This window comes from Rhopalosiphum padi, chromosome 1 (genome assembly GCF_020882245.1).
Source record: "Rhopalosiphum padi isolate XX-2018 chromosome 1, ASM2088224v1, whole genome shotgun sequence".
Taxonomy (NCBI): Eukaryota; Metazoa; Arthropoda; class Insecta; order Hemiptera; family Aphididae; genus Rhopalosiphum; species Rhopalosiphum padi.
Window position 1 is genome coordinate 48,189,586 of NC_083597.1, and position 14,427 is coordinate 48,204,012.

Consider the following 14,427-nt stretch of genomic DNA (forward strand, 5'->3'; position numbering starts at 1 on the left):
GGCACAAACATTTTTTCATAACTTTTTTTTTTACTTTTTAGATCGATTTGATCATAATGACATCTGAACATAATCTATTTTGTTTTAGATCATAACGGCTATTTATTTATGTTTTTCTATGGTTTGGTCATTATACGCTATTTGGTACAGTCGGATCTATGTTAAATTATTCTTAAAAATTTAACTTTCAACTTCAGAGAACTAAAAAAATTCGAAGATGTACTCACAAATTCTAGCAAATTAAGACAAAAATGTTGATACCACTTTCGATTGTTTTAAATAAGGTAAATGAGCAATCTGAAATTGATCCACCCTTGAAAATTAGAGGAGAGTAATGAATAGCAAATTTTAGGAATGGACCTCACAAATTCTAGCAACTTACTTACAAATCTTTAGCATACATTTTGAACGGATTCTGTGAAGTTGATAAGCCAACTTCATAATCGAAAAATCAGAAAGACGAAAAATCAGATTAATTTATCCGTAAACGCAGAAGATTGACGAACCCATGCATTATTGGCTGCTTAAAAAATCTATCCAGCTGGGTAGAGAAATTAAAATCCATTTCCGCGTCCTATGTAGTATCGGTAGGTACATTGATATAATTGTTATATATTTGTGTACATTAATGATGATACCAATTATATTATGCTGATGAAATTTAAAAAATATTAAGATAATATTCTTTAATTTTAAAATTCAATCTTTTCAATATACCCATCTACCTTTAAGCTGCCTAATGACTCTATCTTTGTATTATGATTTCTATAAATAAATCGAAAATATACGAACAATTTATTACAAACAAATGTGAATCCATAATTCTATATTAATATGATTAATTGTAAACTTATCATTGTTGGAAGATTTAAAATAAATGTGTTTAGGTTAGGTTATAATTTTCTATGAAAATGCATATCAATTTGTATTTACATAAAATATTTTTATCAATAAATTCTACAGTTGAGTATTTACAATACATAATTATTTTATTATTTATAATAACAATTTTAATAGATACAAATAAATATTAAATATATTAGGTTGTTTTTAAAAGGAAAGAATGAACTAAACTTGATTATAAAATGAATTAACTTATTAGCAATTGAATCATAAGAAAAATTAACTTGCTAAGTTAAAAATTAGGTACCTTTAAAAAAATATTAAACCGTTATGTAACTTCATTAAACATATTTAATTGTATATGTTTAACTCATCAATGCCTAGCTTTGATAATAATCATTTAAATGGAATAACTACTTAAATCTTAAAATAAATCGTCTATTTTATTAAATATTTTTTTTTAATCAACAATAATTGCAGATTTTATACTGTATTTTTCAAACATTTTAACGCCACGCATTCATTGGTGTATATTTCTCAACATATTCTTTTAATCCAGACAATATAATAAATATTATATCCCCGTACAAGTCTACATCTACATCGGCGTCATACTTCTACTACTACAACTAATACGACTACTATTACTACTACTACTACTACTACTACAATAAATGTTAAAATTCTGGCGCCACCAATAAAATAGTATTTCCGCAATTTCCACAGTGATTTTATTTAACCAACCGTTTTTAGCGACACGCCATAATCGTAGGTATCCAACGACTATTTATTACACCGCAACATAATAAAATGGATGATTTAACTTTTAAATTCGCAAAAATATCCATTTGACTATAAATATCTTCGTGGATGTTAGATAATACAAAATTATGCGATTTAAATAATAAAACCTGATTAGTATAAAATATGTATGTTATAAAAAGTTTCAAAAAAATTAATTATTCTAATAACACATTAAACGCCGTACCCTTAAAATCCTGTGCACATTGATTTTATCCTCAAAACGTATACAATTTTTCCTTTTTTTAAATCGACATTAATAAATTCAGAAATTTAAAATACACACTGTCTTTAATATATTTTTTTTATCCATTTTGGCATCCGATAAATAAATAAATACAATAATATTATGTCAAATGTATAAAGCTGAAAATATATTTTAGTATTTTTCCTAATATTTATATATATTATTATAGCTTTCACACCAAACTGACATAAACTAAGGCAGTTATAAAAAAAAAAAAAATGATTTTGAAAGGGAGGAATATATAGTTAGGAGCAATACTGCAGGAAAGAGGAAGAAAGATAGAGAGAGAAAGTACCAGATTTTAAAACCGTTGAAAATAACAAGGAACTCCTGATTGCTATACGCATGGTATAGTCTTAGTAGGTTATAAATATCTTGGGTATCAAAATGTCAGAAAACTTCCCCAAAGAAAATAAATAAAAAAAATTGTTTCCGTTAAGGGCTGCTATGCGTAATATTTTTGAGAAAAGAATCAGAATATGAAAATGATGATAATAATATTATAATGTTATAATACGTAAAATGAAAAAGCGTTTTTAAATATTCTCGTAAAGACGTATTTCTGGTATCTTATCAGATATAAAAGTATTATATGTTTATTTAGGATTTAGGATTATTTTGATGTAAGACAGCATCAATTACTTTTTTTGTTATTTTCTTTTTGTATATATATATACAATATACATAGAGGTTTTATCGTACAACATTCATTCTTTCAAAGTACATTAACGTTTTTGAAAATATTTTTTTTCATAATTTCCATTCGAAATAAAAGAATAAAAATTTTTTTTTAATACATTTATCGTTGTAATTTTTTTAATTTTTTATTTTTTGAATGAAAACATATATTTTTAATTTTAATTCTTCAGCAAAATATTTTTTAGAGTATTAGATACTTTATTTTAATTTAGATACATAACAATTGAAATTTGGACGAGTAACTTATAAGTTATATATATTTAAACTTTAAACTTTAGATGAGGGGAGTAGTAGACCAACATTTTGCGGGGTTTCCTCGTTCCACTCCGCTCACTAAACTTTAAATACTTATAACTTACAAGCTAATCGTCCAAATTTCGATTTTATGCATGAACTAAATACTCCAAAAATATTCTGCTTCAGAAAATGAAGTTAAAAAAAAATATATTGTCATTTTAAAACATTACAAATTTTAAAAGTTATAACAATAAAAAATATTTCAAACAATATTCTTTTGTTTGCAAAAACGTTAATAAATTTTGAAATAATGAATGTTGTGATTGTTGTGAGTGTGGTTTAATAAAATAATCACCTAGCATACAATATGAATTTTGTAATATTCATGTACCTATTGTACCTATGTGATATCTGATTTTCTTTTAAAGGAAAAATCCAATCTTGTAAAACTCTGTTTAGTGTGTTTTTAAATTATTGTACCATTGTTTTTAATTTATTTTTATATATTTTTGATGTCATTGTAGAATATTAAAAGATTTGTTATTACCTATTAGTTATTACTTATTGGTTGTCTAAGCCCTAAGGCATAAACATCAGAAAATTAATTAAAATAATGAGTGGATTAAGACAATTATTGTGACATTGATAATATTATGTATTTCAATCCACTCGCTCCACTACTATAAATAATAAATAGCATAGATAGGGAAAAAATAGGCTCGATAAAATTTATTTATATAAAATAATAACACAGTATACATCATTATAACAGTATAATTAAGTGTAAGTAGTTTATGCAACATTTCAAAATATTATGAAAAAAAATTTATATTCGAAATTAAAATTTAAAAAAAAAACCTAAATTGACTGCTAAAATTAGCGTAGGTACCTAAGACACGGTTGTTAATTAAAATCATCGTACCGACTTAAACTGACTCATTGTCTTTGTAGTTTCTAACTAATGAATGATACATGATACTGTAATTATTATAGGTAGCTAATAATTACAGAGAATAATAGGCGTTTGTGGGAAACGTCTTAATAGGAATTGTCAACAATACTCAATACGTTTGGCAGTGGCGTCGTCCTTGGACAGCATTAACCGAACTCATAGCGGGAGAGGGCGATCGCTAACGGAAGCGACATGGGGATGTTTGTCCGAGAGGGAGTACCGTAGAGGGGTTGAAACTCATGTTCAGGCGGGGTTTCTTTTCTGGCCGAGCGGCGTTAATATAATAATAAATTAACAATAACATCGCATCGTTAGCCCGATGCGACTGGACGGCGCGATTAGTCGGTCGGTCGGCGACACAATCGAAGACACACGACGTATACATAGTAATATACCACTGTGGTAAAATACGCCTACACGCCGCCGTCACCGCCACTAACGTTGTTACATCCGGTAAGTTTTAAATTGTTTCATGTTGGATACAATATTATATTATTTTACGCGTATATTATGCATTTATACGTATCGTACTATAGTAATAATATAATAATAATAATATGTATGTAGGATGATTCGCCAACCGTGCTCTGTACACTATACCCTTTAATCGTGCATTTATTCTGGTTCCGGTTTTTGAAATTTTTAAGCCAGTTTTAAACATTTACGCAAAGTTGCATTAAAAAAATTGATTCATTTAACGGTTCACTAAGCTTTAATGGACTAATCATGGATCACTAAATTGTATTCAAGAGACTATTAGCTCATTATAAATTCATTTTATTTTTGGTGATTGTTTATATAGCTCGGCATTAAATAATTTCTTTTTTATGCCATTTAAGGAGGATTCTTCTAATTTTTTTTTTTTTATGAGAACCACCCTTTTTATTTTAAATTATTCATCAAATGATTATTTTAAAAATGTTGATATCATATCTATATCAAAACTTGAAATAGCTATTTCTGTTACTAAACTTCACGTAACAAGTATCCTATGATTAAAAGATTTATGAATTATATCGATGATAATATAAAATTATAATTATTGTCATTTATAAAAATATTGTGCGAGTGCAAAATGATTAAACTAAATAACAGTTCTATTTTAATTTGTATGTATCATATAGACCATATTATCTTCTAAACTTAAACTAAAACCAATGAAATATTCTTAATTCTTAATTTTATAAACTAAAAAATCAAAAAATATTGTTTTAAATATATATATTATATTAATAATTTAAACCAAACAAAAACACATTCGCGTTACTAAAAACTCACTCTTGTTTTTAGTGCTTAAATGTTACCGAGTACTTATTAAAAATTTAAAAACTAAAAACAACGAATTAAATTAATTTATAGAACATTTCTTTTAGTCTTAAAACCTTTTACAATTAGTATAAAATTGATAATAAACAGAAAAAATAAGTGATCAGTAACACGCCTGAGTGTGTATTATAACATATTCATTTAAATTAAATAAGTATATATCGCATTTACTATAATTATATTATTTAAATCAATATAGTGTACCGCAAGCAATTTATAATTTATCTAAATAAAACGTATTTTGGTATTTATAACCCAAATTGTAAGGATATTACATATTTATTATTTAGTTAAAATAACGTCTAATTCAAATAAAATCGTTAATAGGCAGTACAAAACCTTTAATAAAGGGCTATAGTTTAAAATTATACAATAGCACACGTCACTTTCGTGGTCTTTGTTCAGCCACATCGCAGCAGGCAAAATAATTCATAGCACCTATAGATAATAATATTATAATGAATAAATTTGCTGATAAACTTTAAACAGTATACCTACATACAAAATAGTAATTGTGTATATTGTTTACCTTCTACACTTGTACTTGATTGTGCAAATTCATACATCCTCTTTCGTGTATTATGTCAATATTTAATTCATATAAAATATAAAATTCTTGCTTGTTATTATTTAACTGTTGAAACTAATTGTAAATAACAAAGTTTAAATAAAAAAAAAAATATATATATAAAATTAACTTTATTATAAGTGATTTAAAATTTAAACAAGTATACATAATAGTCGAAAGTTAAATCTGAGAAACATATTTTAGTAACAAAATGCCAACTCTTTCGTTAAAATAATAATAATAATAATTGTAAATATAATCTTCTAAAAAAAGGTTTATAACTGTTTATTATATTTAGTTAACAGTAATTACTCTAATGTAAGTAATTACAAAATTACTCTAAACCTATGATAATATTATAAATCACGAATGTATAAAAATATTTGAAAACTTTTTTAAGAATTAAATTTGATTAAACAATGGGTAAAATGGATAGCACTAAAAAATTTAAGAATTCGCAAAATACTAATTTAAAAGTATGCAACAATTGACTGCCGAATATTAAATTAAGTTCAAATATTTAAAAATAAAAACTAACTTACAAAAAATTAATTCAAAAAATTATTCTCTAAAATTTTTATCATACTATGTACTGTGTTTCTTGTAATTTTATGAATAATTTGTTAAATCCATTTCATCAAAAACATCTTGTATTTATTATTTACTTGAATATTTTACGTATAACAGTGAATAATAATCTGTGATAATTATAAGCGTTTTGAATTATTATTTATTATTTTTTGACTCAATATTAGCGTTAAAATATTTATTATTAAACAAAACTTTGAAAAAGACTCAATTCCATAATATAATAACTAGTTTTTCCGGTTTTTCGTAGTTACTGGATAATTTTGCAAAACCGTTTTCACTATTATTTGTCTAATGTCTAATGATAATGAATAAATCACTAAAAAATTGAAAAAAATTGTTCCATATTATGTGCTCAATAGTCAATATTTATTATACAGATATTATTGATATCATATAAGTCATAATTAATAAAAATCTATTATAGCTTTATTTAGCGTAATGCAATTTCTAGCAATCCTGAATTTTAATAATACCCTTTGAAAATTGTTTGAAGAGAAACAAATATAATATATATATATATTATGTGAAATGAGATTTATGTTTGATTCCCGTAACCTCTCCACTATACCAGGTACAAACGTGAGATATAAAAGTTCACTATATGTGACTTGCATACCAAAATTCGACTAAACCAATATACTGTATCCAGTGTACTCACATAACGCGAGATTTCGCAATATCCTATAAATTATATTTAAGATAAACTACCCTGTTTGATCGGGGAAAAAAATAATAATAGTACGTGAGTGTAGATCATATTATTGTATCCAACCAAGTATACAAAATTGGGAATGTGTAGATTTATATGGTTACTAACGACGTTGTATCCGTCTGATTACGCACTACTCGCAATGTCAAATAACCTAATATACTGAGGCAGATGACGTCCCCCGAGGCAAATGATTTTGCAGAACTCGTAAAACTTATCGTGATGTATAATGAAACTGAAACTTACCGCGTTCAATGAAAACGTTTACTATTACTACAATGATCCATTTGGCGCAAAGGATTTCGTAAAGCGAATACATAAATAAGCGACTTGAATATTTCATTAAAAGCTAAGTCAACTTTTCCCAGACCTCTGTAACGCTCGCGTACAGGTTTATCATAGTAGGTAACGGAATATATGTATATATTAATGATTCTTACACCTTCGTTTGGGAAGTTCAAACGAATCGTTCGGATGCTGAGCTCATAATATATTTTCTCCGTAAAATTGTTTTTGCTTTACCAGCGTTCAGCTCTACGACAAGCAAAACTTCACGATGATATAATATATAATCTGATAAAAGAATAAAAACAAAAAAATTCATTAATTAGTATATTACGTAGGTCTGTAGCATGTGGTAAAGTTAATATCGAATACCATGTATTCATATATAGTTGAGTATGGAATTAGTATAAATCATTATCCAATATGCTTATCTATATTGTATAGTTAAAAATTTTACATTAGTTGTAAATAAAATCAATTTTTTTACGAAATGGATAACGGTTATAAAAGATTTTATCAATATTTCAAAAACTGATTAAACACTCGTGTACACTTATCATGTTATAGTTTCATATACATGGACAATAGATAACTATTATTATTATAATTATTATTTTTAATTTCGTAAACCAGCTAATTGTACAAAAAAAATTTACACAATATCAAGTATTGAAATTACTAGTTAGCATGACTTGTTTCGTGATTTGATATTTTTTTTAATATTTGAATGAAACTAAGAGACAATAATGCAACATTATTAAATTCCAAAATTTTCTAAGAATAAAATGTAATATTGTTCAAAACATAAAATATAATATCTTTATGTTTAATGAACCTACATAAAAATTTCATTATAAAACGTAAAAAAGTTTTTATGATTGCCGTGTAATAAAATTTAAAAAAAAATCAAATGTTTGATATGTGTACTTAACGATTAAAGTTGTAATAAACATTTAAAAATTAAACTATATAGTAATGCTTTTAAAATATTTCGGAGAATCGACTTGAGAATACAGATTTAAGCAAACATTATATTTGTATATTATTTAATTGTACATTTATAATGCCAATATTACAAAATATGTATAGCATCACTCTAATTTATTTGAAATCAAAAAATATTTAATACACAGTCACTAAGGATGACTGTAAAATATATTTAATTATGACGAATGTATAAAAAATATAAAAACCATTCCGTCAACTCCAAACTATAATTATATGTTTAGTTTATTTCAAACATTTCAGGAAACAAAAAACTTAGACGATTCATAAACAATGTTAAATATTAATACATTTCAACTTTAATTGGAAAGAATTTGTTAAAATGTGTATTCAGCTAAGTAGTTCAGTTGACTATGAAACTAATATATATTGATATTAATATTAAACTTATGTTCTAATATCAGTTCTTTATAACATTACCGGGTTGTTTAGGATTTAAAAATATCATAACTCTGCCCTCTAATAATAACTATAGTAAGGTTATATTGTATTTTTCTTTTATTTTTACCACCGATACGATTATTTCATCATTATTTTAGCGTGTAAAAGTTTAAGAATTAAATAAAAAACAAAAATTGTAAACGCTTCAAATTTAAATACACATTGTCATTATACGTTTTAGAAAATATTAAATTTTTCATAAACATTTATTTAAAACGCATATGAATAAACCCTCCTTAAATATCACAATAACTTGCCATATTTGTTGTGTATTCACTCACGAATAAGTAATAACTAAACGTTTTTCGCCTGCACTCACAGTCGTTCAATAATTCAGACAAAGGTTTATTTAAACACGTTTCTTTCCATATATTTTATATTTTTTCTTAAAAAAAAAAAAAAAAAAACATTAACCTTTTTCTCGGCGACTATAAAAATATTTTATTGTTTGGCGTTTTAATTTTTAGTTTATATAAGTCTTCCCAAATATTTTCTGTTTAAGTGACGACATTCAAGTTTCGTATATCAAACAACAATTCCAAAATTGTGTACAACAACGCGAGTAGGTACACGATTTTTTCGTAGACATCTCAAATAATTTATATAACCCTATCATGTTTCCTACGATCGATCATTATATTAAACTAAACAATGGTTTTCGATAACTTAAAGTTAGCTTTTCAACCGTTTAGAGTCGCGTTACAGTTCGTTCCATTGTGTGCACGCGGCTTTTGGTATTTAATCGTTTTGTAAACGTAAAAAAACCAAGGACAAAACATCTAGCATATATACATATATACGTAAGTACATACAATACAGAACTTAAGAGGAACTACTACAAAGCTTAATGTAACTTTTGAAATTTTAACACAACGCCTGCAGAGCACAATGCGTTTAGTTTTCGGACAAATTCGTTTTAGAACAAATTTCCGAACATAAAAAATTAGTAAGAATATATAGGTTATTATAGCATGTGTACTTCCGGTATTTTAGCACGCGATACACAGCTCAACTATAACGACTTTATGATCGAAACGGTACACGTTCGTAATGCACCTTAGTTCTCTATGTCTATATTATGTATAGAGTATAGACGTTTTCTTTTTCGATTTGTTACAAAGACGTTAGAAGGAAAAAATCGTTTTCTAGTGGGAAAATGATGATCATAATATCCTCATAAGTCAAACGCGCTCTTCGCACGTTAACCGCCTTTTGCTTTAGTCTTTTTTTCCAAAAGAACGGTTTTTCTTTTCTTTCCATTTCTTTTATGCCACCACCACCGCCACCGACAGACACAAACACTAATTCCCATCTCCTGCGTATCGCTGCGCTTCTCGTCCGAGCGGGTCAATCAACGCGAGTTAACATTCACAGCGGTTCATTCGGTGGCTGCAGACAGCTGGAAAGAAAAATTGAAATGCAAAATGGCGTTGTTTTTTTTACTTTTTTATTTCGTACACTACACAGGAGACTCGTACGCCGCGCACAACCCTCATCGAGCACACGTTAATTGGAACAAACACTCTGTTCGCAGATCACGTACCGTTATAGTAGTAGTGGTATTAGCGGCGGCAGACGGGCGGAGTTGATTTCGCCTCCTGCTCAGTATAGTATTTGATCTTCTTTTCATCATTATCACCCGGGTCAGTGAACAATTATCCGGATGCAGCATGTATAGGGCCGTTGCAGCTCATTGGAATGAAAAACGGAACGGGCCAAGAACGACTACTATATATTATTAAACTTTACCTATAGGCTACAGTATTAGTCTGCGGAAGAAAAAAAACCATTGTACAACCCGAAAATAGTAACTAGGAAAACGACTATATGAATGTAGTAGTGATAAATGTACACAAACGAATATACTGTGTCCGAATCAAACGATAGTCCTGTAAAATATTATGAATATCGAAACGTCGTAAAATTATATAAAATAGTTTTCCGCGGGTTACAGATTTTCGTAAAGCTGTAGCTTTGGATGTGATGCGTGTGTGTATTATCCAATTAATAATAAAAATATTATATAGGGCGTTCTCTAACCTGCATTTATCTCCATCAATATAAGCACGCGACTGATTTTGGAAGAGGAAGATAAATCTATGCGCTAATATTAACGTGTAATATAAGCAGCGGTACTTTACGGAAGGATTTGTTAGAACTATCGAACATAATATTATACGTTATGGCCGTTTGGGATGAGTCATGTAACCCTGTATGGAAAACTATCCTAGAATATCGCATCATAAGCTTTAAATGAACTATTATACGATCGGATTACTCAACTTGCCACCAACTTGTATAGGTAAATACACGGCAAGGGTCGATTTTTAATGGAACAAAGTACTGACGTCGTCGCGGGTCGCGTATACGGAAAATGTTTTGAGTTTGTTCGGCGGTAATATGCATAAATACCGGGCATGATAATATGGTACATGGTAGGTATGACTCGAATCTGAAATTCTACTATATATAATTATACATTATGGTTTGCCATAAACCCCGGTGTTTATGAAATGAAACAATAACTTTACATTTCGACCAAACAATACGGCATTAATTACATTATAATTTAAAATAGTAAGTTATTACCAATAGGTAATTATTTGAGTAGCAAATGGTACCCGCAGAAATATTATTTTCTCAGATCATATATATCTCTGTGCTGCACTCGACAAGCCTATACAATAATTATAGTTATATTACATTATCTTGCTAATTAAAATAGTACGAAAACACAAATCTCGAAACTATAAAATAATTAATGGCTATATGCACAAAGGTTAAAATATTATTATCATCAAAGATAAAGATTAAAACTATAAACATTATATTATACAAAAAAGGTTATTAATTTAAACTAACGTTTCTTCTCGAGACATTGAAGCATTACGTACTAAATGTTATCCATTCACGAGTCACTAACATATTTGTGGAATCAACAATATTATATATTTATTACAATTTTCTATTTTAGTTAGGTATATAAAAAAAAATGATTTGATAAATTATGATATTAAATGTGCATAGCTTATTTAAACATATAATTTAATATTGATTGTTACAAATCGCATTTCATTTAATTTTATTTTAAGATTGGATCTTCAAACGCTTAAAAATGTTTTGCCCGTGTATTTTTTATGTATTCTAATTAATGCGATAAGAACTTTTGAGAAAAGATAAATGTATTAAATTTTCAAACTTTTTGATCTACAGATAAATATGTTGTATATCAACATAATTCAAGACAAAACTTTTAGAAAATTCGACTATTTCAAATGTCTATAAATAACTCATTTAGAGCCGAAATGTTTTAAAAATTATTTCATATTTGATGAAGAATTATTTTACATCTCTACTGTTATTCCTTATGAATAACAACAAAAAAACAAATTGAATCTTGTCAATAATTAGTGATGCATGAATATTTCTGTTTTCCCGCTGTTTTTTTTATTATTTTTTCCCAATTATTGTTAAAAATTGATGTACATTTTATCCTTTATGCACGATACAACTAATAAGACCAGTACATTATTTTTTTTAGCTACGTTCATGAGGAGTATAAAACATTATGCACTTTATCATTAAGAAAAAAACAGAAATATATTTTTACTTCTATATTCTTTACTCTAAGTTATGCATATTATTGCAAATTTAAATCAAACGATATTAGTCTTTAGAAAACACTATTTAGATATTTCAATATTAACATAATATACAATAATAAATAGATAGATAGGCACCTAGATGTCTCAATATATTATATTTATATATATAATTATCCGCTATTGTAATACAAAATAAAAACTCACTATTATCAATCATATTGTACTTCATCTGATCATACATAAAACTAAACCAAGTCAATAATCATGAAACAATACCGACCTATATTATAATATACAATAATGTGATATTTACCTGCATAGGTATTTTCGAGCAAATGAAATCGATAAATTTACAAAACATAATATAAATGCGCGCGCGCGCGCACACACACACACACATAATCTACAAACCACAATCCACATACATATATATTAATATATTATATAGTTTTAGTGTGTGTGTGTGTGTGTGTGTGTTAGTACTTCGTTTTCAGCGTTGATACGCTTGTAAAATATTTGCTCATAGGTACCTATACAAATAACACCGCGATAGTTTCGAACAATGTATATACGCGTATAAAACTATAAATTATACGAAGAAAACAATAATACGTACAACTACAGAACCCGTGGTACGCGGGGGTATGCATAAATGTAATAACTGTGAACCGCGTATGTCGTAAATTTCACGTTTAATATAACAATATAATAAACTTTAAGAAGTAAAAGAAAAATACCATTCTTTTGAACCGACATCGTGGACGTTTATGTTTTTACGTTATATCTAACTTTTAAACGTAAAATAAATTTTTGTTATATACTGTAAAGTATAAATGCTTGACCGGAGACTTTGGACACGCTAATAGGATCACCGATGTCATTGAATAATAATTATTAATATTTAATGGTATACATACCTACCCTTAAGCGGGCTACAATGACTATGAAAATGTAAAATTAATCTTATAATATCGTATAATATATACAAAAAAAATATACTTAAAACAGTTATAGTTCTAAGTACAAAGTTCTATAAGCTAGTATAAACCTCTATATTATAAAATGTTTTATATAGCAATAACTTGGGTGGTAAAATTAATTTAAACAGCAATAAACTCATTAAATAATATTTTCTAAATAACGTGTTTGGCAAACGTCACACAATGTATTTGCTCTAGATTCTGAGAAGGGCCATGAATAAATTTATTTTACAATGATGAATGTGTATTTTTTTTAATTATAATAACTTTTTTTTGACACTTTTTATAGTAAAAAATTGCTCTAATCATGAACTAGAGTTTTGCTCCAGTTGGTAAATTAAATCTAGAAAATTGTTTTTTTTATTTTAAAAAAGATTCACAGTATTTATCAAAATAATCAGAAAAAAAGAAAAACAAATAATAAAAAATTTAAATTTTCACGCAAAACCAGTTTTTGACAAAATCAATTTTGATTTATTGAATTAACTCAAATGTGAATAACCAGTAACCACATAAACTTTAAATTTTCACCTAATATTTATATTACCATTCTCATTTCATTATAACATTTTGACTCTTTTTGAGTTATAACTTATAATCTATATAGTATTGGCCATCTGACATTTTTAAGTTTATTTTTTATAAATATCGAAAGTAAAAATAAAAAAAATTGTTGTTTTAAAAATTACTTATATTATAATGTTTATTAAACTTCTTCATATAGCTGATAATATAGCTATTTACCACTAAGATTCGAATGACTTGCATTTTTGTGTGTTCCCGTTTGCTTTTCATCTCAAATCATTGCTATCCTTATAAAATATATTTAGCGATTATCCATCGATATATTTATATTATTCAAGTTATATTTTTAATAATGTACCTACCTATCTATAGAGCAATATTAAAGACCGAACGACGAGACTGAAACGACTGTTTAGTGTTTATATAGGGCGTTAGGAAAACTTTCTTCCACTACGACATTTTGTAGTGAAAAAAGCAATCATTTGAAATTTTTGGCGTAACCATAATTTGTTGGCATTTAAAAAAAAAAAATCGTTTTATCCGTGTTATATTGTTATATGCAACATTTTTTTTAATCATATTATTTTTACTATCTATTTTTATAATATTCAAA

At 26.9% G+C, this 14,427-nt stretch overlaps 1 protein-coding gene across 1 annotated transcript in view; it reads left to right on the plus strand.

Annotated features, from left to right (window-relative positions):
- Window positions 1-4,091: 4,091 nt before the first annotated feature.
- Window positions 4,092-14,427, plus strand: part of LOC132930725 (uncharacterized) — a 28,553-nt gene continuing 18,217 nt past the window's right edge. Inside the window, exon 1 of the mRNA XM_060996756.1 lies at window positions 4,092-4,232. The gene's annotated coding sequence lies outside the window, so the exon portion shown is untranslated. The remainder of the gene's footprint in view (window positions 4,233-14,427) is intronic.